We start from the raw sequence: 27,089 nt of genomic DNA, 5'->3' as shown, positions 1-27,089 counted from the left end.
GGTACTACCACTCCGGGTCAGAGTGAACCTGTGAGCAATGGCAATTAAAGGGTGGCTCCACACTCTCTAAGGCCTGCAAGCTGGGGCCTCACCATTGGATATAGTTTAAGGTCATATCCAGGACCGCTGTCTAGTTCTGATATATTCATATCTAATTGTTCGTATGCAGTTGTGTGTGTATGTGAGTGTATGTGTGTGTGTATGTGTGTGTGTGTGTGTGTGTGTGTGTGTGTGTGTGTGTGTGTGTGTGTGTGTGTGTGTGTGTGTGGTACATGTATTCTGGACATAACTTATTTTATGAGTTGTTGATCTTGTCCACCTGGAATTCATCTTGTTCTTGGGGTGAATGAATATTCGTCCAAAACAGGTTCCCAGTCTCCCTAGGAGACTGGGAACCTGTTTTGGACGAATATTCATTCACTCCAAGACAATGATTGGTTTTTTATAGTTTTTATTCACCTTCCATGTCTCGATCGCAGAAGAATGGAAAGTGAATATCTTTGCTTGCTTGGTTCTTATTTTCACACACGTAAGCGCCCTCTCCCCCAGTGAAGGGGAGGGGACGACTTGCTAGGTCGTCTGTTCTTCTTTACGTCCAAACCCAAACTCACTGACTCCAGCTAACCTGATCACGTGACTCATGCGCAGATCCGATCAACTGAATTTCACTTCCGGTAAAACGTGTCTACAATATAATTTACCATATTTCTTTTTATGTTCGACCTATTTCCTAACACTCGACTGAGTTTCATCATTCACAGCAAATATTCGTCTTTCTCATACTCTTTTATCTGTGCCGAAAACCTACATGTAAATTCTATGAGCAAAGTTATTTTTCCTAGAACTATTCGTGGAGAATAATACCGAAGTGCTACTCTCTAGTTGATTACAAGTCCAATGTAAACAAGTTATTGTTCAGCCGTTCTCCTAATTAATCAAATTCTGGCCAAGTTCAATTGTCAATCATTACAGTGTTATCTCACTGGCCACTTGACATCCATGAAAATTTATCCTTGAGTGGCTTTTGAGCCTTAATGGGTGGCGAATCCCTAATAAACAATAGCGAAATATGAGCATGCTTGTTTACTTGCATGTTAAGTTTTGTGTGTGTATATTTTTTTTCTATTAAGCATGTGCATTACTTGTGTCTTGTTAACCGCCTTAATATGTAGGAGAGGTTTGGGGGTGAAAAGATGTGTCTTTAATTCGATTTGTTTGTGATTGAGTTAATTAATTAGTTACTTAATTAATTAACTAGTTAATTAATTTGCTTGTGTTGTCTCGTCCCCAGTATAGTTATAACATTAAACTAAATTTACGTCTATCTAGATCATCGATATCTGATTTTTTTTTCTCTTTTGGGATTTCGATTCTAGTGTGAATTGTGCTCCTGTCCAGTGTACTTTAGCATCGAAACAAATTCATATACTTTACTTTCTATAAGATAGTTTTGTATAGTTCTACCTTGTATTCGGCACTTTTAAAGAATATTCACTTAGAATTCATTTTTTAATACTTTTGAACTAATCTAATTATATACATATTTATATCATACTAGCAAAGATACCTTACGTTGCCCGAGGTCGAATGAGGATCAGCGAATGGTTTATACTTCCAATACTGTTATTGTTATCGAAATCAGTGAAATCGCCTATTTTTCAATCAAATCGATTGATTAATTGCTCTAATTAGGCAGTCATCGGGACACACCAGAAGAAACCTGCACATGCCTTGCCGCAGTGACTTAATCCAGAATATACTGTAGTCTAAACTGCACTTTAGAGAACTTACTATTGATTCTATAAAATTATATTTATATAATGGCTTGAATTAAACTTTAAAATGCAAAATTCAAGTATCATGGGTAAGTTGTGCTCGAAACAGAAACATTTATTTCGGATGCACTTGTCGTCAAAGAACCTACTGTTGTTTTATACACCAGTTCTTCTGCTTGTGCGGTGATAAAACTTCTCAAATGCACTTCTGATGTTAGGCTGTATAACAGTGTTAATTTTGGTAAAAATCGAACGATTCCTGTTTTAATCGGATTTTTTTCGACTATCGATTTTCGTGACTCGTAGCGCCAAAATGGCGTACTATGAAAGTACATAAGCCACACCGAGACTCGGTACCTTTCAGTCTACTTATATAGTTCTGAAAGAGTCTATATATTGTGTATGAATACGTCCCCAAAACACCACCACTCTCAACATTTTTGCATCACAAAATGCTCGTTAATATCTTTTCCGCTTATGAATTTACTCTTTCTACCCTACCGTCGTTGTTCCTGGATCGAACGTCTCAAAAATAGCGTCGATCGGCGCTTCTTTTTATATGTAATGTGTATCTAGATGTCATAGCAATGACGTCTTTTTATTATTGGTTTTGGTGATGCTAATGAGTATGTTTTGTATGATATCACGAATTTGATTTAATATCTGTGTTTCTTTAGTAATATCATTCATTAGTTTCTGAATGGGATACCAATTCTGTTGCGCAAGTTCAGATATTTTAGTATTTCTAAGTTTATACAAACTGAAACTGAACCATCTTCGTAGTTTTCAATTCTACTTGATTCTCGAGTGGATAATGTTTGGGTTTTTTCCTTAATCCTTCGACATTTTTTTTTATTTGCCTTTAAACAACAGTGTATATCCATCTCTGTTTATGACTTATATTTTCTGTTCAGTTTTTAATTGTTGCTTCGTATTTCTTGGTGCATTTTTTAATTATATTTAATCGTTTTACTGTCTTCCTAGATTTACTGTATGCAATTCATTTGGGAAGTCTTTGGGTATTTTTCATAAATAGCTTGATTTCGAAAAGAATTTCGTACGGTACGTTTTTATCTCTTTGACTTTCTTCGGCTTACATATTTTGGATGAAAAATGATGACTGATAAATTATAAAGTTTAAAACTTCAGCTAGTTTAATACAAATATGTTTTCAGATTTATAAGAACGTACGACCTCAATTTTTAACAGTCTCTTTCAAATTTACTGGTAAATATAATTTTCCAATAAAATTAAACTTATTGCCAGTCACCGTGCAGGTTAACTTTAGTGTTTTGTTAACTTTCTTCCACGCATGTAAATTTATAATTGAAAGTATCCAACTGTAGTTTCACGTTTTTATTAGATATCTTGATTATTACGCATTTTTCTGTCTGATTTTATTTTTGTTTTTGTTTTGTGCATGATTCTACAATGCGACATATTGTGCCCAAGTTTGCTACAATTTTAATAAGTTTTCTCGCGAAACGGGCATAATTTTCCCAGCATAATCCTCTAACATCGGTAACATAGTCTTGGGGGTATTTTTTGTTTGTTTCTGAATCACCTGCTTGCTTTAAAACTGCAGGTCGCCATTTTCTTTTTAATTTTTAAGGAAGTCTACAAGCTTACTGTTCCCAGCCGTTCCTAGCTTTCGTAAAAACACACATACTTATTTCATAACATTAATGCGGCAATACCTCAGAGGTCGATCACTGAACCGCTATTATTCTTGATATACATTAACGATTCCCCTAATAACATTGTGTCCGATATTGGTACATTTGTCGATGATACAACGCTCTATAACAGGCATGAGGGGAAAACGGATGTACACAAATCTGTGTGAAGCAGAATTCTTATAAAACAACTTCTAAACTGTAGTGGAATGGGATCGTAAATGGATGGTAACATTTAACGCTATTAGGACTAAGCTACTCTCCTTTAGCAATTACAAGAAGCTTTTACAACCACCGATAGCTATGACAAATAACACCATACCTGAGAGTTCTTCCTTCAAACTCCTCGGCTTAACATTTTCAAGCAATGTGAGCTGGAACAAGTACATTTAGGACATTACAAAAGTTGCTGCAAAGAACCTGGGCTCCCTCTATTGTGCTAGAAGGTTACTCGCACCTGATAGTATCCTGTACCTCTACAAAGCCATCATTCACCTATGCACGGAGTACTGTTGTCATATCTGGGCTGGTGCATCCTTTTGGACAGGGTTAAAATAATAGTCTCTAATCTAATAATCAAATATAAACCCCTGCCCCGTTGCATCTTGTGTGCCTGTTTCACGAGTACTTTAATGTAATTTGCTATGATGAATTTATTGCATATGTCCCCCATTGACGTACATACCCTCGACTAACCCGCTTAGCAACAAAATTTCACTCCTTAAATCTAGAAGCTCATAAATTTGAGAAAGCATTCTACTTTAATAGTTTCTTCCCTCGAGCTACTAGACTTTGGGATTTCCTTCTGATTACCTGCTTCCCTCACTGTGCTAACATGCAGAAGTTTAAATGTAAAGTAAACCAACATCTAGATCATCTCCCCTAAACACAGTCCTAAACATCCAAGTAGCGATGTGCCTTGTTTGGAAATTAAAAAGCAAAAACAAAAAAAAAAGGATAATCTTAGGAATCGGCATTGAAAAAGTTTTTATACTTCTTAAATAATGCGTCCAACGTTTGGTCTTGATCAGGAACACGTCGTAGGTAAACGTCTTTTTTTTTTTACGAAAACGCTGTTTTACTGTCTGTTGTTCGTTTATTGGTAAAACCTTTGAGAAGTAATTGCTATTTTTTCTTTGGGTTTTTTTTTTAATTTATATAGACGTGCTTCCATTTTCACTTGTAAAAGCTGTTGTTTCTGTAATTACTATTGCTGCTTAATCAACTTTTCTTCAATTTTCTGTTTTTGTAGCATTTTTTTTTCGAAGTTCCTGTTAATGTTGTTGTAACATCCTTTCTTCCATATCATACTTCCATTCAATAATCTATTTAAAGTCGTCCATCTTGTATAATTTTCCCACGAGTGAAATTTATTTGAGAAAAAAAAACACTATAATATTACTAATAACAGTCTACCATTATACGTTGAAATGGTTTTCGTTTTTTCCTCTGAGAGAAAAAAAATATTTAATTGGAGAAAAGCGTTTTGTCTCTTTAGTTTTACTCAGAAATATCCTTACAGATTTGAAAACTTTTTGCAATAAAAGGATTTATTCTGTTTTTGTTTGTTTGTTTGTTTGTTTGTTTGTTTGTTTTTGTTGTTTTTCTTTTATTTAAAAGGTTTGTGGTATTTTTGTAGTCCTAGGTGAAAGAGTATTTTGTTCGTTGAGAATTCTGCCGATAGCATCGGTGTAAAATTACTGGTATAATTTTATCCTTTTATTTTTCTTTGGTAGTCATTTTTAAATTTGAGTTATTCATCGCCACGTTACTGTGAGTATCCTCTTTCTTAAATTTGAATCCTTCGTCGCCAAGTTGTTATGAGGATCCTTTCGTGAATTCCAATTCTTCGTCGTCAAGTTGTTGTTGCCCGGAAGGATCACTAAGGAAAACACGGACACATAACACATCCTGAACAGACGTGTGTGTGCTCTAACCCAACTATCATCAATAGACCTGAGGTAATCTTGTCAGCATCAGACAAAGCCAAACTCTTTGCCAACATCTTTGCAGCTAATTCTACCCTTTCTAACGAAGGCCGCCGACCTCCCAGTATTTTTTCGTGTATCTGAAAACACGCTATGCAACATACAAATATCTGTACGCAATGTTGCCAAGCAAATCAAAAACGTTGATTCCAGTAAAGCATTTGGCTCTGACGGTATTCCGATTATAATGCTCAAAAAGCTTCAACCAGAACCCATACTTACAAAATTATTTAAGCGTTGTCTTAAGGAGAAATGCTTCCTAACATCTTTGAAAATTTCATCAGTATGTTTTGTATTTAAGAATTCAAGTGATTGCACATCCCCCATCCAGTACATACCAATAAGTCTCCTGCGCATCATAAGTAAACTACTGAAATCTGTGTTAAATAGAGAAGTAGTCAACCATCTCAGCAAAAATAACCTTCTTAGTGACGTACAATATGGTTTCCGTTCTGCTAGATATCTAGCAGGCGTGCTTACAGTTATATTTCATAGGATTAGCGAATCTCCCGACGGAGGCTTCCTTACTAGGGCAATTGCTCTTGACATATCAAAGGCCTTTGATAAGATATGCCATAAATGTCAATTATTAAATATTTCTCTCTGATAGTAGTGGTTGATAGGCAGAAATCAGAAGCTCTCAGTATTAATGCTAAAGTCTCTCAGGGATTCATTCTGGGCCCAACTCTCTTCCTGATCTACATAAATGATCTTCCAAATCACATACTTACATCATTCGTAGACATTTATGCTGACGACACTACAATCTATGGCAGCACCTCAAAGACCGTAAACGATTGAGTTCTCTCTGCTTCTCTCTCCTCTGATCTTGAGAACGTGGTACAATGGGGAAACAGGTGGTTGGTTACTTTCAATGCATCAAAAACCAAGCTTCTATCTCTACATTATCTACGCTCTGATGCCATTCTGGCAGCAGTTTTCAAATGATCTGAAATAACAGCAAGGAGAGACATTATTCCAAATATTTCTCATATATCTATCTTTGGTTTTCATGCATAAAGTAAATTTCACAGTGTATAAGAATTATTTGATATTGATCGTACCCAATTTCCAAAAGAGGAAAAATATAATATATGAGAAATATTTGGAAAAATGTCTCCCCTTTCTGTTATTTCAGATCATTTAAAAAAAGTTGTAGTCTCCCTCCATCAAGGCCAGAAATATACATATATATATATATATATATATATATATATATATATATATATATATATATATAGTGGCGATGGTAGTTAATAAAAACTGAAGAAAGTGCTCAATACTGTTGTAGAGCAAATATGTGTTTTATTTTTTATTACCGTATCTTTCTGTTAAATTACATTATTGTTTCGGCTACACGGCTGTTTTTTTTTTTTTTTTTGCCGTCTGTAGCGTCCTCAGACATTTACAGAAAAACTTTGGAAATTTGGTTTTTCTGTAAAAGTCTGAGGACGCTACAGATGGCCAAAAAAACGGCCGTGTAGCCGAAACAATAATGTAACTTAACAGAAAGATACGGTAATAAAAAATAAAACGTATATATATATATATATATATATATATATATATATATATATATATATATATATATATATATATATATATATTATCTGAGGTTATGGTTTTGCAGAGGTTAAGTAACCAATGAAGTTTAACAAGGTTAAAACAAGAATGCTCAATACCAAAAGTCTTTTATGTCTTGAATTAGTGTATCCTTTGCCGTTTGCACCTTATTTTCTAATTTTGGAAATCCATTATTCTTTAAATTTTGATTTTTTTTTAAGTTTGCTTTAAACACTTTCTTCCCATTATTGTTAATATTATTAATCAATATAATTATTATTAAAAATTATCTTTATCAATTATCATTAATATCACAGTCACCCATTTTAATTCTTGCAGATTTCGTATATATTATTATAGAGTTGATGCTCTCTCGATTTTTATATATTATAAAGTTGCGGTTTCAAAAATAGAAAAAAAAATATTTATCCATATGACTTGGGTGCATTAATGTTTATAATGTTTATCCCCATTACTTCTTATGTTTATTATCATCACAATTAGAGTAGATGATTATATCTAAGCATGGAGATGAATTTATTATATACATTTAGAGATTTTATTATTATTATTATTGCCATACAACTTTCAAAGCTTCACGTAGTAAATAAGTAAAAGATCAATGATGAGAGATAGGAGTAATGGTGGTGGGAGTAAACGAGAATGGTGGCGAATAATAAGAAAAAAGACATGCCTTAGAATCACCACCAATAAATCATTTATGGTTTCTTCCTTTCCATTCTTCCGCTTTACCTTATTTCTTTCTTTGTTTTTCTTTTCTTTTCTCCCTTGCGTTTTTTCTGTTCCTTCCTTATCTCTTAAGCGCTTTACTGATGAGTGTAAGAATAATAGTGGTAGACCGATTCTTTTTCAGGTTATTTAATGTCGAATTCACTTATTTTGAAGAACAATTTTTTAATAGAGTATATTTGTTTGTTTGTTTTTTCAAGTAGGATTTTATTTAACCCATAGTTGGGACCCTAACAGGTACTACCACTCCGGGTCAGAATGGACCTGGGAACAATGGCAATTAAAGAGTGGCGCCACACTCCCCAAAGTCCGCAAGCTTGAGCCTCACCATCGAATATAGTTTAAGGTCATATCCAGGACCAGTGGTAGACCGAGGATATACAAGAGGGCAATGTAAGTCGTACATTTTCTGGCCATATAAAAATTCTAGGCAAATTAAAAGCATTTCTATGACTGAATAATCCTACAAGACTATATATATATATATATATATATATATATATATATATATATATATATATATATATATATATATATATGTGTGTGTGTGTGTGTGTGTGTGTATGTGTGTGTGTGTGTGTGTGTGTATTTTGTAGTATTGTTTAGTTATTTAAACAAAAACAAAAAAAACACAATGTGTCTACCAAAGAGTGCTCAATGTTTACACAGAGCAATATGAATATGTTGAATATGAAAACTAGTGGCTACACATATGCAAATATGTTTCAGTTACAACCCTGCTAGGAAAAAATCACATCATTAGGCCAAGAATATTTCCCTATTCTTGGCCTGATGATGTGATTTTCCCCAGCAGGGTGGTCACTGAAATATATTTGCATATGTGTAGCCACTAGTTTTCATATTCAACATATATATAATTCCGTGTGAGTGAGTGTGTTACTAATTGCTATATGATTTACACATTTGTTTAAAAAATTTATTATCAATCCATTATTTATTGGAATAATGCAGCAGGATTAAATACTAAAGCGAACTTTTTTTAAAATGAAAAAAGTAATTTAATTACGAAATTAAATCAATCAGTACGTATTTCTGTATCTTAGTAATCAGGCCAGGTATTATAACCTTTTCTTGATAGCTGAAAATAATGAATGAATAGATTTTTATTCCCTTCAAAGTTTGCAAGGAATTCGGAAGCATTTAAACTGCTGAACAGAAGCTTATTTTTGATGTAAAAAATTCTTAGCAAATCCATTGCATTAAAAATTTGTAAGTTAATATGTAATGAGATCCAATTATGAATTGAATGTTAACCAACATTACTTTAACATAATTAATTACAGATTGTTGGTTTAATTAATAATTTAATTACTAAACGAAACCATAATAATTAAATTTAAATTTAAAAATCTGATTTAAAAAGTAATAATTGGTTAAAAATAGCCACTCAAAAGGACATCCTTCTTAAAAAAAAAAAAAAGTGAAAAAGTGAAAAAGACTCAAATTTCTTGAAAATATTTATAAATTAATTTCCCTTAATGGCCCTTAAAGCAAATATAGTAAATTTTAAGGAGAGCAGAAATTGGATCTTGGGCGTAATTCTCACTTCCTTTATTTTGTCCTTTAGTTCTCACATTCCATGAGCGATGTTTCTTACAGACGAGAAGGATTGCTGTTTTCTGTGTTGAAATCTTATTTTTAACCTTAAAGTAATATTTTAGCTCTTTGCAAGAGGTAGCTTCCTACCTTATCTAAAGCAATTTCTATTTTGTAAAAAAAATGTGACATTGTGGTGACTGCAATGATTCAAATTAAATAGAGAATAGTCACCGATTCCATACGCTCCTTGTGCCTGATTTCCTAAAATGATTTATTTTTTTATGTTTTAATAAATAAATAATGCAAAGTGTAATATATGTTCTGATACTACACTTTATCTGTTCTGTCCTCGGTCAATGAAAGAGAAATCCTTCTAGACTGAGGTAATTTAGAAAATAAAATTATCATTGCTCAGAATGTCCCTTTTAGGGGAGCGGGATTTCCCCACATTAAAAAAAAAACTGGCCTTGTGTCTGTCTAACTCTATTTTATTCTATTCTAGGGGAACAAGTTAAATAGGGGCTGCCGGGCAACGTCGGGCAGGTAGAACTGATTTAACAAGAAAACCTTTGTTGTAATCAAACCACGTGAATTGATATTCCGACCCACGACGTTCGCTCTAGCCGCGAACCTGCTAAATAAAGACAAGCCATGCGAGAAGGATAGTTGCGGTCAACGCGTGAAACGGAGGAGAGGCACACGGTAAGCGAGAAAGAGAGGGGAAGCGTAGTTAACAGGTTAGAAGAAAGGGAGAATAACACTATCGACGCCGCGGGAGGAGGAGGAGGAAGAGGAGCGAGAGTGTGTTTCTGTCGGTGACAGCTCTGCTCGCAAGCACTTACCTTTCATGGGGGACTTTAACTGTGAACGCGTCATACACACACACACGCTTTCTTACGATGGATAGACCTGGATAGACCTGGACCATAACAAAAAAATAATTACACACTACAAACTCGTGGACATTTTTTAGGACCAACTGTTGGTGGAAGAATCTTTTTTATAGGTAAGAAATAAGTATTATTTTGATGCAATTATTAATAAATTAATGTTTTTTTTTTAATTATTTGTCTATTCTGTTTAACGGAATGATGATGATGATGATGATGATGATGATGATGATGATGATGATGAAAAATAATATAGATCTGCTGTGCTATGTCATACACGTGTGTGCGTATGTGTGTGTGTGTGTGTGTGTGTGTGTGTGTGTGTGTGTGTGTGTGTGTGTGTGTGTGTGGTTGAAAGATGTCTTGATATTTTTTAAGGTGGGGTGAGATCGAGTTTCGGTATACAGGCCGTAACATTTTGAGTGGGGATTTTACAAATATCCTTTCAAAGGAATTACAGGTTTTTGTCTATTGTTACCTGTGGAGTACGGTGATCGCTCAAAAATATTTTATTTTATGTTTACACCGATAGGAAGGTGTGACTTTTCTCTTTTACCTTCATTAGATAGCGGACACTTGCTTCATAACCGGTGTTACTGTAATCTCTAATTCCATTGGAAACGACGAATTTCTCTCACACGATCTATAAGGAAACTATGTTTACCGGTAAAAATCTATAATCATGACCTGCGACCTCTCTGTGTATGCGCGCTGTTTCCTTTCTTTTCTTTTTATTTATCGACACAAACTAAGCAAAACGGATATTTTTCCCCAAGGACTTGTATATTTTAGATTGTTTTTTTGTTTGTTTGTTCATTTCTTATTTACTTATTTTATTTATTTGTTTATTTATTTACTTTTGTATTTCAGAGAAAGAAAAAAAACAGATCCTTTATTTAGACTAAACATTTTATTAAACTTAGTCCGGATACGAAAAAGAAAATCTAAAATATATAACTTCTGGGAAAGATTTTTTTTTTTTTTTTTTTTTTTGCCATCACGATTTCAATGTTTACGTTAGCCAAAATGGAGAATATTTTTTGTTTGTTTTGTTTTGCTTTACTTTTCTTTTTCTTTTTTTTTTTTTTTTTTTGCTAAAAAAAAATACGAAGAAAAAAAATTTCTTCTTTCATGCGTAGGTGAAGAGAAGCAGTCGACCATTATAATAGATTTTTACCTATTTACCTGTTTCCTACTGAAAAATAAACGTAGACATGTCATCAGTTTATAACCGCTCCTCCCCGCTCAAATAGAAACGTGGCACACGAGATGGGGGCAAAATTTACCGTGCTTTTACCCGCCAGCATTGCTCGACGATAACTACCCCTTCATTGGTGTATGTAAATATGTCATTTTAAATATGTAGGTAGGAAGGTAGGTAGATAGGTATATTCCTCTAAATGCTGTAGTTTTTTTTATTATTTGTTTTTGTTTTGTTTGGTTTTTTTTTTGGTCGGGGGGACGTCAAGTTTAAAATCATGAAAAAAATGAACTGGTCTGTCTTTTACGATTCCAGCATAGACAAAATTAACTTAAACAAAACAAAAACCTGTTGAAGCAAAATTATCCTGTTTTCTACCGCTACGTGTTCACGATATTACGTTTCAATTATCAAATAAAACGAGTCACGTTGTTTTTGGAAAAAATAAACACAAAGTCATTAAAGCTCTATCATATATATATATATATATATATATATATATATATATATATATATATATATATATATATATATACACACATATATAGACATGAAACATCTATCTATATTTCTTTCGCTCTTTCTCTCTCTCTCTCTCTCTCTCTCTCTCTCTCTCTGTATATATATATATATATATATATGTTTATATCTAATTTCAAGTAAAAAGTTACAGAGTTACGACAATAACAATGCTACTGTTTCGGTCCAAACTTTACCGAAACAGTAACATTGTTATTGTCGTCAGTATGTAACTTGATTACTTGAAATTAAAAAAAACAACAACACATCTTACTCTTTTTATTTAGCACTATTAATAATCTCGTTGAATTAATTGGTTTCTATCTTTAGATCCCTTTAATCTGGAATAATAATAATAATAATAATAATATATATATATATATATATATATATATATATATATATATATATATAAGAGCAAACAGTTAATAAAACATGTTAAAAAACACTTTGAAAAAGAGTTAAAAACATATTTAATCTGAATAGAAAACACTTCATAAGTGGATAGTCCTTAATCCGCGGAGTTTCGAAGAAATACTTTCCTTCTCATCAGAGATCGGATTTTGCATACAAAAGTATTTGATGAAACTGCAAGTTAGTCACAGATCGTACTTGATAACAAAAAGTGAAGCAGAGGGAATATGGTTAAGAAAAAGGTGATTGCACGTGAATGGATAGTCTAGTGAAAGGTAAATAATTCAATGACGGTAAAATGCAAAATATAACTCCAAGAAAGTTAATTGAATTTCTATTTGCACAAGTAAAATCCAAGGAAATCCCGTAATTGGAAGATGGTCCAAAATAATCCAAAAGGCCAAAATCCATGGAATAATGCACAAATATGTACAAGGAAAAGGGGGAAAATTCAAATAATATTAATAAAAGAAAAATAGTATATGCTGCCGAGACATAATGTAAATAAGAAAGATCAGGGAAGAAGAAGAGGAAAAAAATAAATGGTGGTTGAATAAAATATAAACTAGAAAAGCAAATGTCAAAATGACCCAGACAAAAAGATATTAAAAGGCGCGAAAGAAATACAGGGCAAAAAAAAGTCAACTGAAATGTACAGGTTATTACTTAAGAAAATGTCAGCAAGAGTTGTTAAAACACACTGAATGGAAAAAAATGAATAAATAAATAAATAAATAAAAAATTAATAATAAATAAAAAATAAAATATAAAATAAAAAATAAAAATTTTTTAAGGGGAGAGGAAGGCCGGTATCTGCAAATTCAGGATAAAACAAGTATGTAAGTAAATGTATTTGTTTATTTCATATATATATATATATATATATATATATATATATATATATATATATATATATATAATCCAGTAGGTTTGTCGAACAGGTTCTTAACATTCCTGATAAACATTGTAATAAACATTGGTAATTCACTATACAGGTAGCTAAATAGGAATCATATTTATATAAATAGATAAAACAAATACATGCACACGTTTATATATATATATATATATATATATATATATATATATATATATATATATATATATAATATATATATACATACATAGCACAATTCTGAATGATGCACAAATATATCTGCGAGGCTCCCCTGCCATAACTATTATATATATATATATATATATATATATATATATATATATATATATATATATATATATATACAGGAGAACCTGACTTTTCTTATTGAATAAGAATCAACAAATGTTTCATTATAATCGAAATCGGCGAAATTACCCATTTTTTAATTAAATCGATTAATTACCTGCTGAGGTTAGGGATCCCCTCGCCGCAATATACCGAAAGGAAGCTTTACATGCCTTTCCGCAGTGACTTAGTTCACAATACATTGTAATCTATATTGCACTGTAGAGAATATACTGTTGATTTTATAATATTATCCGTAAATAAAGTTTCAAATGTAAAAGTCTAGTATCATGGTTCAAATGTGCTCTAAACAGAAGCATTCATTTCGAACGCGCCCCTGTCTTATCAAAGAACCAACTGTTGATTTTCTTTAATTATTTTACATAATCACTTGAATTAATGTTTACAGTACAAAAGTCAAATATAATGGTTCAGTTATGCTCTACAAGGAAACAATTATTTCGAACGCGCTCCTCCCTTATAAAAGAATCTACAGTTGATTGTCTATGTGTGCTTTTCTATATGTGCAATGATAAAACTTCTCAAATCCACTTGAAGCATTTACCACGTCAAGGTTCATGAGTTCTTTCTTTTATAAAGATTTAATTCTTGAATGGATACAGAAAAACAATCCAATTACGTAAATATTGCAGTTAAAAAGGAAGGCCACGTGTTTGTATATCGAAAAGTCAAAAAGAAGAGGAGGAAAGAGAGATACGGGATATACATGTTTGTGGAAAGAGAGTAGGGAGTATTCCAATATTTTGTGGCGCTTGTAAGCATTTGGCACACAAGAAGTGCAGTAGAATTACTGATAGGTTGAGAGAAAAGATATGCAAGAACTGTAAGCAATGAAGATGGATGAGAAGTCAGATGTGGACAAAGTATATTTAAATGAACTGAACTCCAATCCCTGGTCCCCCCTCGCCAATCTTTCACGAAAAACACCCGTCTAGCTGAATCCACTGTGAAAAATTTCCCCCACTCTATATCTGTGCCTAAATCAAAACGCGGATTCCATGAACAAAGCTTCTTTCTTAGAACTGCACGCCTGTGGAACTCTGTTCCGTCTGCCTGCTTCCCTCCGGACTACAACTTGGATGTCTTCAAGTCTAATGTTAACAAATTCCTAATGAACCGCCCCCTTAAGTAAACACTCCATCAAATCTCCACACTAACGTAATGTACTTGCAATAACCCTTATCCCTGAGTGGCTTCCGGGCCTTGATAAGTGGTGATCACTGTGTAAAAAAAAAAAAAAAAAATGGCGAAACTATTGCGTTTGTCGAGAAGTTTTGTTACTATGGTGATACTATTGGAGCACAGGATGGAGCAAATCTTTATGCGTTTGCAAGAGTTAGAAGTTGATGGACTAGCTTAAGAAAACTTCTGCCTTTATTAACCAACAGCGTTGCTACTGTAGAACAAAGGAAGGATCTATCAGGTATGTGTACGTTGGGCACCTTCAAAATTCAACACATAATTACCCCCCCCCATCTGTAAAACGGTGTAACTTTATTATAAATTAATATTACCAATACAACTTTTGTACCATTTAAAAGAAGAAGGGCAAAATAAAGTAATACTAATTTTTAAAAGTTTTTTTTTTATTGTACGAAAATCGTGTTTACATAATTGGCGCTTTAAAATAACGTTCCCATGTAGTAAGTATTCCGAATTGTGTTTAATGAATCTAGCAAAAATCAACTAATGGTCAGATTTTCGTAAAATTTTCGATATTTATCCATTTTAGAATGAAATTACATATAAAATGCAGTTTCTGTAAAATATACGAGGGGAAATATTTTTTTAGCGCGTGTCCACCGCCCATATTTATTATTTCGAAATTTGAACAAAATATATTTAAATTTATCGGAATTTCTATTTAGTATGAGACATAAGAGTTCAAGTAAGTAAAATTTTTAAAAAGTTAAAAAGTTAAATATACTTATGAAACAAAAACTTACCTTGAAGTTGCAATTAAAAAATGATATAAATTCAATATTATTATGTTTTTTAATAGCGTTTTTTTTAATTAATATGTACTATAATCAGTTGAATTGCCAAGAAAAAGAAACTTCCTAAACATTAATTAATCTTTAAAAGATTAAAACGATAAAAATTCCATTATTTCAAAATGTTCTGTTACAATATAGATTTTTAATTAATTGTGTTTAATTTTTTTTTAAATATTAAGTTTTAATATAAATATGACTCTTGCCAGCTATTTTATCGCCAAATTAAAACCGATTTTAAAATATTATTGCACAAATATTAAGCATTTTGTAGACGACTCTTATATTTGTTCGTCTCTTTTTATCAAACAAAAGCATGGAAGCCGGTAGTTAACCACATGAACACTTGTACATATTTATTAAAACCGTATTTGATATTTAATATACAAATGTTTATAATATTATTAATCATTGAACTGTGTAAATTTTAAAACCTAACAAAATTATAACAAAGATTAATTATTAATTGCAGTTTGAAGAAGATAAACAAAGATTTTTAAAAAAATCATTGTCGCTTCTACTTTTCCATAATTCGTATAGTTAACATAAGTCTGACGTCACGGAATCATTTCTTTTTTTCACATGCGTTTAGCAATGCCTAGTGTACGTAGTGTGATGATGTGTAGAGGTGAAATATGGCTAGTGAGGGTTAAGGACATGTGTTGCATGGAGAGAATATATGAGAATGATACGACAGGTGTGTAATGTTAATCTTAAATACATTATTAGTTATGTGACCTTGGCGGTCATCAGTAATCTGAACGGGATAGGGATATTGTGAAAAACAGAAGACTTCAAAGGTTTGGCTACGTTGAAAGAATAAATGAAAGTTATTACGTCCGTAAATATAACACAATTAAGGTAGAAAGTCCAATTCACAGGAGATGGCGAAGGAAACAAAGGATGAAGTGATGAAATGAACTTGAGAGAACGAAAGACAAAAATAAAGACTTGGCCAGAGATAGGATAGTTTTATAGTTAATTTCATAAAACCGTCTTACACATGCAAACATATAAAACGGACTTTAACCAAACATGATGCTACATAGTTAAACTAGCAGGCCGCCTAGCATTACCCGGTCGTAAAATACGCTTAAATATGATATTTTGATTAATGCAGCTTATTTATTATTATACTACATTGAACCCAGTAATGATTTAAAAATGTTGTTTTTTTTTATATTAATCCTATGCCACCACAAGTATAAATAATGTAGAATATCTGCATGAATATAGTTACACGTATTAGTTAACTAAAGATGATCAACCTATCAGAAAACCGAAAAAATTGATAGGGAATTAATTAAAATGAATGTTTAAAAGAATATGCAAATTAGCTAGATCGTTGCCTGGGGGAATATAAAATAATTATTTAATTATAAAACACATATATATATATATATATATATATATATATATATATATATATATATATATACATAAAAGAATTTACTAAATAACCAACTGAGAAAACTTGATATTTGGAACTTGCAGAATTATATATATATATATATATATATATATATATATATATATATGTATATATATATATATATATATATATATAAAATGAAGTGCAGAAACCATATTTAATGTTTTAAGATACATTTTTGTTGCCCCTCCTGTAAACTTTAAATAATTTTAGGGTTACGTTCGAGTAAAAAATAGTTAGCTATATTAGATAGATTGTTCCGACACTTGTACTACTCAGACAAACATGGGTATTGTGTGTGTGTGTGTGTGTGTGTGTGTGTGTGTGTGTGTGTGTGTGTGTGTGTGTGTGTGTGTAAAGTAAGTGCTATTTTCATAAATTACTCTCACCAATGCGTCTAAAATCTCGAAAATATTACAAAGTAAATCGCCCATTTCTATTTAAAACAACAACAATAGAAGAAACAATTTGGATGAGTAAAAGAAAAATGCACCACCCTAAGCTTCTCGTCCCAAAATTAAAAAACTATCTGATTATAAGTCGACTTACTTAGTAACTGGGCAGGAAGTGGGTGCTCATTACTCGTTAAATTCTTATAATAATATGAGCTACCACCTTAAAATGTAAAATATTTTTTTTGTCATTCGCTTCATTGCTGATATTTTTTATATGAGTGGATTTAGTTTTGTTCATATTGAGTAGAAGCACAGGTTTATATTCAAGTAAAAATATATAAAATTTTTAAATTGTTTGTTGTTGATAATTTTAAATGATCGTTGGAAAATAAAGTACATTTCTGTTTAGCTAAAAATAAGTTTTGTAACATTATTTCATGAAAGAAAGATTATTTGTTTTTATTTGCCTTGTAATAAATGTATGGTCGCAGTATAGAAGGACTCATCGTTCAAATACAGAGAGATAACAGATTAACTGTAGTATCAGAACAAAAACAACACTTTAACGTTAATTCTATTATTGTTGCAGTTCGTCAGAGCATTCACCGTTAAAGTACTTCTAGAACAGGCATAGGGATGCAACATTTCGTCGATGTGACAGAGGCTGAAGTTTAGCTGACAGTTCAGGACCTATCAGATTGGCGACTCTCTTTTGAACCTTGTCTAGGATCGAGAGACTAGTGGCAGATGCACTAGCCCAAACATGATAACAATACTCCATACATGGGCGAATGGTGGCCTTATAGAGGTATAGGATACTTTCAAATATTCAACAGAAAAGCAACTGCTACAGATTAGCTATACGTCAGTCCGACTACCACAAGTAAAAAACTCGTGCATTACCTGTGTGCTGAATATTTTTTAACAGATATTTAATAGATGGGTATTAAATAAAAATCAAATGTGTCATTACCGGTGTGCTAACGCCGAATGACACCTTCTCCCTGTCTTTATAGTAAGTGGAAGAATGTAATATTATTCGTAGGGTGGTCACACCACAACAATTGTGAAAAGGAATGAAATATACAATAACAATAGCAGTTAAAAATCAATCTAACAAAGAAAAGGTAGAAAAAAGAAAGAGCGAGCAAGGGGAACTTTTTTTATTTTAAAATATATTATTTATTTTCCCTAAAACATAATTAAAGATGTTTATCTGTTTGTGTTATGTTTTTAGTTACTACTAAAAACATAACACAAATATATCGATTTTTATGATTGACTTTACGTATCTTGAAAAAGAAAAGACCGGTGTGAATAGAGTCATCTATATTGAAAGTTTAAAAAACACCGGAAATATTAACCTCAGAGTCGGGCTAATATGCCATTTTGAATATGACTAAGTGTTCAGTAATGTATTCAAGCATTCTGAAGAATGATTAAAAATATTATAAACAGCCAGACGCCAGTCCTGAAATTCAAGCATTCCGCTATTCCCCTATTTTTCTAATATATTCAGGGCGCAAGTTATTAGTTAGTAAATGTGAGGGAGCATTTCTTATGTATTTTTAAAAATTAGTTTAATTAGTATAAGTTAAAAATGAATTAATAAAAATAATTCTACTTATAGGAAAAGTAATACAGTGATTTGAGGGGAATAAGAAAACGAAATGAATAGAGAGCAAAACTACTTTCTTTGAGCGATTACGCACTCGAGAGAATCAGTTTGGTCGGAATAAATGTAATAAATTTTAAACGGAGATACAATGTGCGCATTGTTTTGTGAAAAACGTTTTAGAAAGTGTTGTAAATGATTGGTGTAAAAGATTTGTTTATGTTCTGTTTCAATTGTTTCTATTGTTTCTATCTATTTCTGTTTCTACTGTTCCTATTGGAACTGTAGATGCTTGAAAAAATCGAGTTTACTTTTATTGATATGTTAGATATGTGTAATTATATTTATCTGAAAAATATTTGTGTGCATATAGGCACAGTCCGTTGTCTGTTTATTAAATAGCTCCTGAGATATATATATATATATATATATACTAGATTAAAGGTATTCAAGAGGGATACCTAATTAATTAAACGAGGTTATTAAAAGTGGTCAACAAAAGAAGCGCAAGATATATTTTTATTTAATTAAAACAAATTTACATGTTTCCGACACTGGACATGCTAAAACCAGAAGTCCTCGCAGGGAGATTTAATAAGTGGTTGCTTTCCACAGAACAAACTAGCTCTCAAATGAAGAAAAAGAAACCCCGTGTGTGTGTGTGTGTGTGTGTGTGTGTGTGTGTGTGTGTGTGTGTGTGTGTGTGTGTGTGTGTGTGTGTGTGTGTGTGTGTGTGTGTGTGTGTGTGTGTGTGTGTGTGTGTGTGTGTGTGTGTGTGTGTGTGTGTGTGTGTGTGTGTGTGTGTGTGTGTGTGTGTGTGTGTGTGTGTGTGTGTGTGTGTGTGTGTGTGTGTGTGTGTGTGTGTGTGTGTGTGTGTGTGTGTGTGTGTGTGTGTGTGTGTGTGTGTGTGTGTGTGTGTGTGTGTGTGTGTGTGTGTGTGTGTGTGTGTGTGTGTGTGTGTGTGTGTGTGTGTGTGTGTGTGTGTGTGTGTGTGTGTGTGTGTGTGTGTGTGTGTGTGTGTGTGTGTGTGTGTGTGTGTGTGTGTGTGTGTGTGTGTGTGTGTGTGTGTGTGTGTGTGTGTGTGTGTGTGTGTGTGTGTGTGTGTGTGTGTGTGTGTGTGTGTGTGTGTGTGTGTGTGTGTGTGTGTGTGTGTGTGTGTGTGTGTGTGTGTGTGTGTGTGTGTGTGTGTGTGTGTGTGTGTGTGTGTGTGTGTGTGTGTGTGTGTGTGTGTGTGTGTGTGTGTGTGTGTGTGTGTGTGTGTGTGTGTGTGTGTGTGTGTGTGTGTGTGTGTGTGTGTGTGTGTGTGTGTGTGTGTGTGTGTGTGTGTGTGTGTGTGTGTGTGTGTGTGTGTGTGTGTGTGTGTGTGTGTGTGTGTGTGTGTGTGTGTGTGTGTGTGTGTGTGTGTGTGTGTGTGTGTGTGTGTGTGTGTGTGTGTGTGTGTGTGTGTGTGTGTGTGTGTGTGTGTGTGTGTGTGTGTGTGTGTGTGTGTGTGTGTGTGTGTGTGTGTGTGTGTGTGTGTGTGTGTGTGTGTGTGTGTGTGTGTGTGTGTGTGTGTGTGTGTGTGTGTGTGTTCTTATATTCTTTTCTTTCTTTCTTCATTCTGAATTATCATTGGTCGCCCACTTTGTTGGTTTATTCTTTAAACAGTCTCTTTTCAATTTTTCATCGGTTTCTCTTTGATAATATATATATATATATATATATATATATAATCATAAATTTTTGTTTCTAATTTTTCAGGTTCAATTACTTAAGGCGAAGCACTTACTTAAGTGTTATAAAAAAAAGTCAATTCCCTTGCATTCTATATCGTACTCTCTCTCTCCTCTCTCTCTCTCTCTCTCTCTCTTTGTATATATATATATATATATATATATATATATATATATATATATATATATAGCAGTAAGTGATTTATAAAATATATATGGCGATTAAGCTACACTGAATATTCCGCGTTTCATCCACTCTAAGACTCTTCAGGCTTATGCGCATAAGCCTGAAGAGTCCTAGAGTGAATGAAACGCGGAATATTCAGTGTAGCTTAATCGCCATATATATTTTATAAATTACTAACTAGCTGTACCTACGTATTGAGCATTTTTGAAGTAAATACTTAAAGTTTACGCATAAATCTATACTTTTGTATATTAATTTTATGTGAGTAAATTAAGTAGTTATATATATATATATATATATATATATATATATATATATATATATATATATATATATATATATTAGCGGGAAGCCCTGCATTGCCTGCTATGTAAAATGCACTGAAATATGATATTTTGACTAATACAGATTTCGTAGTCATAATTAATAAGTCTATGACAACAGCATATTCTTTTCATTGTTCCGAGTATATATCAAACAAGGTTAGACACAGTTAATCAACAGATGACCACATCACTCTATAAATAAACATAAGATGCCAATGGATACACACTCGAGGGTCAAAACAATGAAAAGAATATTCTTGACCTAATGCTTAAAAATAAAAAATAAAAAATGACTCGTGCGCCACGACCGAGAATCGAAACCAAAACGTTTAGCTTGCGATTTACTTTTTGCCTGACCTATAAAAACATGTTTGCTGCAATGCTAAAATAAAAACATGAATATGCATATTCTTAATACCGTCGTGCAATCTTCATCTAGAAAATTCTGCACCGATTTTCCCAGGCTAAAACCCAAATATATAGTTTCGCATAAATTCGAATGCCCTATATATTAAGTTTTATGTCTGTAGACCAAAAACTGACAAAGGAGTTTAGTAGGCAACATTTTTAAAACAAATGTATATATATTTAAAAGCGAAAAATTAAAAGGTAAATTTCTCTATATATTTTTTCTATATATATACCTTTATATCTATGTGTGTCTATTTTTTCATATATATGCACATATATATATATATATATATATATATATATATATATATATATATATATATTTGAAATGTGGTACTTAAATCAAACTTATAATTTAAATTCAAATCTATATTTTAATCTATTTCTTTTCTATCTCTAACCCATATTAATTTTCTTATAAATTTTAAATCCAGACCTTTTATTTCAATTTTTTTCAGATACATCTGCCTTACTTTTAATGTTAGGTTTATTTATGGTGTCTTTTAAATTTAATAAAAACTCTTCAAAATTTGCTGACGAGGAGACCTTGCTTATTAAAAAACTATATGTAATTATTGTACATAACTTGATGTCTACCACAATAAAAAGCATTGTTTTCCGAAACGATCGTACAGATAAGTGATTTTGTTGTTGTTCCTTCTTATGAAACGGATTTTTAATTTAATTATAATTTGATTTTTAAATTTTAAATTATCAATCACATTACTTAATATATATATATATATATATATATATATATATAATACAGGTATATCATATATATTATCTATAATTTATATAATATATATATATATATATATATATATATATATATATATACAGACAAATAATATATACAGACAAATAAAGCGATGATAATGGATAGAGCTTTTCACCCAAAGAGTGATGTCGATAGGTTATATGTGAAAAGAAAAGAGGAAGGACAATGACTTATAGAAGAAAATAGTCTGGAAGTTTTTATCTCCAAACGTTAGGCAAAGCTTATAAACGGTGCGTCAAAATTTGAAAAATTGCTTGAGAGCAAGGAATTTAAGGAAATAAATGAACAAGAAATGAAAGACAAGTGGATTAAAACTAAAATGTACTAGAGATCTTTTCTACTAAGAGAAAAAAACCTGGCGATAATTGCTAAAATGTGACTTGAACGTTGGGACAGAAGCTTTAATATGTGCTGCGCAGGAGCCAGCGCTTAGGACAAATTATGTGAAGTATCACATTGATAAAGCGGCTGAAAGTCCCTCATGTTGACTGTGTGAACAGAAAGGTGAGAATGTATAACACTTTGTCAGTATATATTATTTAATTGGAATTCATTGAGATTACAGGCTGTTTTCAGGGAAAGATCTCTGAAAACCTGTGTGAAAGTTTCTTGTGAGCCAATAATAACAGTGATGATTGGATATTTACTGCCTTTTTGCATTTCAATAAGACCTGGTGTATGTGCTGTACAGACGATATTTAAACACACTTGAGAGCTTTTCTTAGTATAACATTCTCGTGGTCTTAAGAATGAAGTGATTGTTCTTTATTTTGGACGCCGAAGTATTTGAAAGATGTCACTTGCCTAGAATCTGATATGATATGATACTTGTATTTCGCCTACGCTTCTCTGGTCAATTAGTTTGACTGGATGATAATCGCATACGCAACCAACTACTTGACGGGAAAATGTCAACAAACAAATGCCGTCCGTGCAAACCCAATTTGAAGTTTGACAACTTCCCCGAGAAATTAGTCGTGGATATGAACTGAATTCAAAATAAACATGGGTGTCAGACAGGGTGAGCCTGAGGCCGCCTAAAACTAAGTCTTCCTGTGGTGTATATGGACGCGCTGTCTTTTCGGGTTAGGTTTTATTAGTCATATGACAAGACACAACTCTCAGTGTTTGAGATGTAAAGAAAAATTTAAATGGAATATTCAAATATCTACGTATCTCATTTAGAGATCTAGTGCTAACCCCAAGAAAGGGGTCACTTGATTTCCGAGAACTTCAGCCGAATTAAAATAAAACAAAGAAGAGGTTCACATCAGCCTATATGAAAAGAGAATTGGAAAACCTACGAGACACTGACATTGTGTGTCTTCGGCCTCTCTTTAAAAGCGTTTATTGACTGGGTTCAAAAGCAGCCTACAGAAAATGGACTCTGATTTATGAAAGTATGATAGGTTATGAAAAAGAAGGGTTGTAAATTTGGGTTGAATTTGGGGGTATCAAAACCGAAGCAAAATATGATGAAAGTAAAAATAAAATTTTAAAAAACATAATTTATTATACGATACCTGTTCACACTGAAACACTTATCACAATATTCTATTGTGTGTGTGTGTGTGTGTGTGTGTGTGTGTGTGTGTGTGTGTGTGTGTGTGTGTGTGTGTGTGTGTGTGTGTGTGTGTGTGTGTGTGTGTGTGTGTGTGTGTGTGTGTGTGTGTGTGTGTGTGTGTGTGTGTGTGTGTGTGTGTGTGTGTGTGTGTGTGTGTGTGTGTGTGTGTGTGTGTGTGTGTGTGTGTGTGTGTGTGTGTGTGTGTGTGTGTGTGTGTGTGTGTGTGTGTGTGTGTGTGTGTGTGTGTGTGTGTGTGTGTGTGTGTGTGTGTGTGTGTGTGTGTGTGTGTGTGTGTGTGTGTGTGTGTGTGTGTGTGTGTGTGTGTGTGTGTGTGTGTGTGTGTGTGTGTGTGTGTGTGTGTGTGTGTGTGTGTGTGTGTGTGTGTGTGTGTGTGTGTGTGTGTGTGTGTGTGTGTGTGTGTGTGTGTGTGTGTGTGTGTGTGTGTGTGTGTGTGTGTGTGTGTGTGTGTGTGTGTGTGTGTGTGTGTGTGTGTGTGTGTGTGTGTGTGTGTGTGTGTGTGTGTGTGTGTGTGTGTGTGTGTGTGTGTGTGTGTGTGTGTGTGTGTGTGTGTGTGTGTGTGTGTGTGTGTGTGTGTGTGTGTGTGTGTGTGTGTGTGTGTGTGTGTGTGTGTGTGTGTGTGTGTGTGTGTGTGTGTGTGTGTGTGTGTGTGTGTGTGTGTGTGTGTGTGTGTGTGTGTGTGTGTGTGTGTGTGTGTGTGTGTGTGTGTGTGTGTGTGTGTGTGTGTGTGTGTGTGTGTGTGTGTGTGTGTGTGTGTGTGTGTGTGTGTGTGTGTGTGTGTGTGTGTGTGTGTGTGTGTGTGTGTGTGTGTGTGTGTGTGTGTGTGTGTGTGTGTGTGTGTGTGTGTGTGTGTGTGTGTGTGTGTGTGTGTGTGTGTGTGTGTGTGTGTGTGTGTGTGTGTGTGTGTGTGTGTGTGTGTGTGTGTGTGTGTGTGTGTGTGTGTGTGTGTGTGTGTGTGTGTGTGTGTGTGTGTGTGTGTGTGTGTGTGTGTGTGTGTGTGTGTGTGTGTGTGTGTGTGTGTGTGTGTGTGTGTGTGTGTGTGTGTGTGTGTGTGTGTGTGTGTGTGTGTGTGTGTGTGTGTGTGTGTGTGTGTGTGTGTGTGTGTGTGTGTGTGTGTGTGTGTGTGTGTGTGTGTGTGTGTGTGTGTGTGTGTGTGTGTGTGTGTGTGTGTGTGTGTGTGTGTGTGTGTGTGTGTGTGTGTGTGTGTGTGTGTGTGTGTGTGTGTGTGTGTGTGTGTGTGTGTGTGTGTGTGTGTGTGTGTGTGTGTGTGTGTGTGTGTGTGTGTGTGTGTGTGTGTGTGTGTGTGTGTGTGTGTGTGTGTGTGTGTGTGTGTGTGTGTGTGTGTGTGTGTGTGTGTGTGTGTGTGTGTGTGTGTGTGTGTGTGTGTGTGTGTGTGTGTGTGTGTGTGTGTGTGTGTGTGTGTGTGTGTGTGTGTGTGTGTGTGTGTGTGTGTGTGTGTGTGTGTGTGTGTGTGTGTGTGTGTGTGTGTGTGTGTGTGTGTGTGTGTGTGTGTGTGTGTGTGTGTGTGTGTGTGTGTGTGTGATGTACACTTCGATTATCCCCAGCTTCGCAGACTGGCGAACTAAATAGATCGTTTGTTTAGTAATATTTAGTAATATTACCCGCGCAAGCATTAAATAAACAGCAGTATAATACATAGCATACGGTTGGAAATAAAATTATAATAAAACAACTTATTATTATTTCTATAATACTTATATCAGGATACTTATTATCAAACGTCTACTGATGTCTCCGTTCAGTCTCAAGAGACTTTAAAAAAGAAAGAAATTGCGAGTTTTTTATATTTTAATCGCAGTTTCGTGCTAGGGGTGTCAAAAATCCTGATACAACTAAAAAGGCACTCGTCTTTAATATGCAGTATTTTTTTTTCTTGCATAAAAATTGAATACTATTTTTCAGATTGTTGCTGTTGTGTTATTGTTGTTATTGTCTTTCAATTCGCCTGAATCGCTTCATTGCATTTGTTATTAGGCGCCCCCATACATCTCCCACCTAACCGTCCTCTGACATACGTGTTGTATCTTGTTGACTGTAAGGTTATTGTGTTCAGTCGTCCTAGATATCCTTGCCACCGGACTCATTAAACCCCGTTCGGAAATTTCCTAGCCTTTGCTTTTAGACTCCCCACGCATGTACCCTTATAGAGGGTAGCGAATATCTATTAGGAGTGAAAGAAAAAAGTTCGTTTAGTGATGGCGATGTTGTTGGTTTTGGTGTGATGTACTTTGTTTACTTTGAAATGCGTTTGCGAAGCGATAATAAGATTTGTGGGTGTAGTAATGGGATTATTCCGCTAGTTGCACCTGGAAAATTCACCTGCACAATACAAGAGTATCGCCTCCATCACAAGTTACCGAGAGAAATGTTATCCATTGTTTCGAACAAATAAACCTTGCATTGGAAAAAAAAAATGATCAACTTTAATATCACAATACACTGTAATACCATTTAAGCAAAGATTTATTTATAGCATAAAAACAATAAATTAGCTTCACCGCAATGCTAGTTTATTTCTACTTTATATGAAGCAACTACAAATAATTCACAATTTTCATATAACACTTCGAAATATCTACACATGTTATATATTGGATTACTCAAAATTATGAACTATTTATATATACTTATATGCATATATACCGATACACAAGAAATTATGGCATGCCTATATATCTATAATATAAAGCTGAACGTCTGTGCGTGTGTCTGGTCACGAATAGACTTCTATATGGTTGACTATTATAAAAAAAAAAAAAAACTGATCACATATAATGATAGAAGATGTATAATTATGTTTCAGTTTGAAGAAATATGGAATAATAAAATTATGGGATGTTCGTTCGAGCCTGACCTCCATAGAATGGAAATATGTCACAAAGTTTAACAAGGTTGTTTAATATAGATCCACAGAATATTGTGATAAGTGTTTCAGTGTGAACAGGTATGGTATAATAAATTATGGGGTTTATCTATTTTATTTTTACTTTTATAATATTTTGCTTTGGTTTTGATACCCCCAAATTCGAAGTTATCTCTTTACAACCATTC

At 33.4% G+C, this 27,089-nt stretch overlaps 1 protein-coding gene across 2 annotated transcripts in view; it reads left to right on the top strand.

Annotated features, from left to right (window-relative positions):
* The first annotated feature begins 10,038 nt into the window (after window positions 1-10,038).
* The window catches only part of LOC145277641 (uncharacterized), a 358,623-nt gene continuing 341,572 nt past the window's right edge, over window positions 10,039-27,089 (top strand). The window contains exon 1 of one of the 2 annotated variants that reach the window (XM_080129218.1): window positions 10,039-10,318. The gene's annotated coding sequence lies outside the window, so the exon portion shown is untranslated. The remainder of the gene's footprint in view (window positions 10,319-27,089) is intronic. The other variant, XM_080129220.1, reaches the window with a different exon arrangement.

The sequence above is a fragment of the Euprymna scolopes genome, chromosome 6, assembly GCF_053919585.1.
Source record: "Euprymna scolopes isolate OS-2025 chromosome 6, ASM5391958v1, whole genome shotgun sequence".
Taxonomy (NCBI): domain Eukaryota; kingdom Metazoa; phylum Mollusca; class Cephalopoda; order Sepiida; family Sepiolidae; genus Euprymna; species Euprymna scolopes.
Note: the sequence above shows the minus strand (reverse complement) of the source record. Positions and strands in the feature narration are given on the sequence as shown.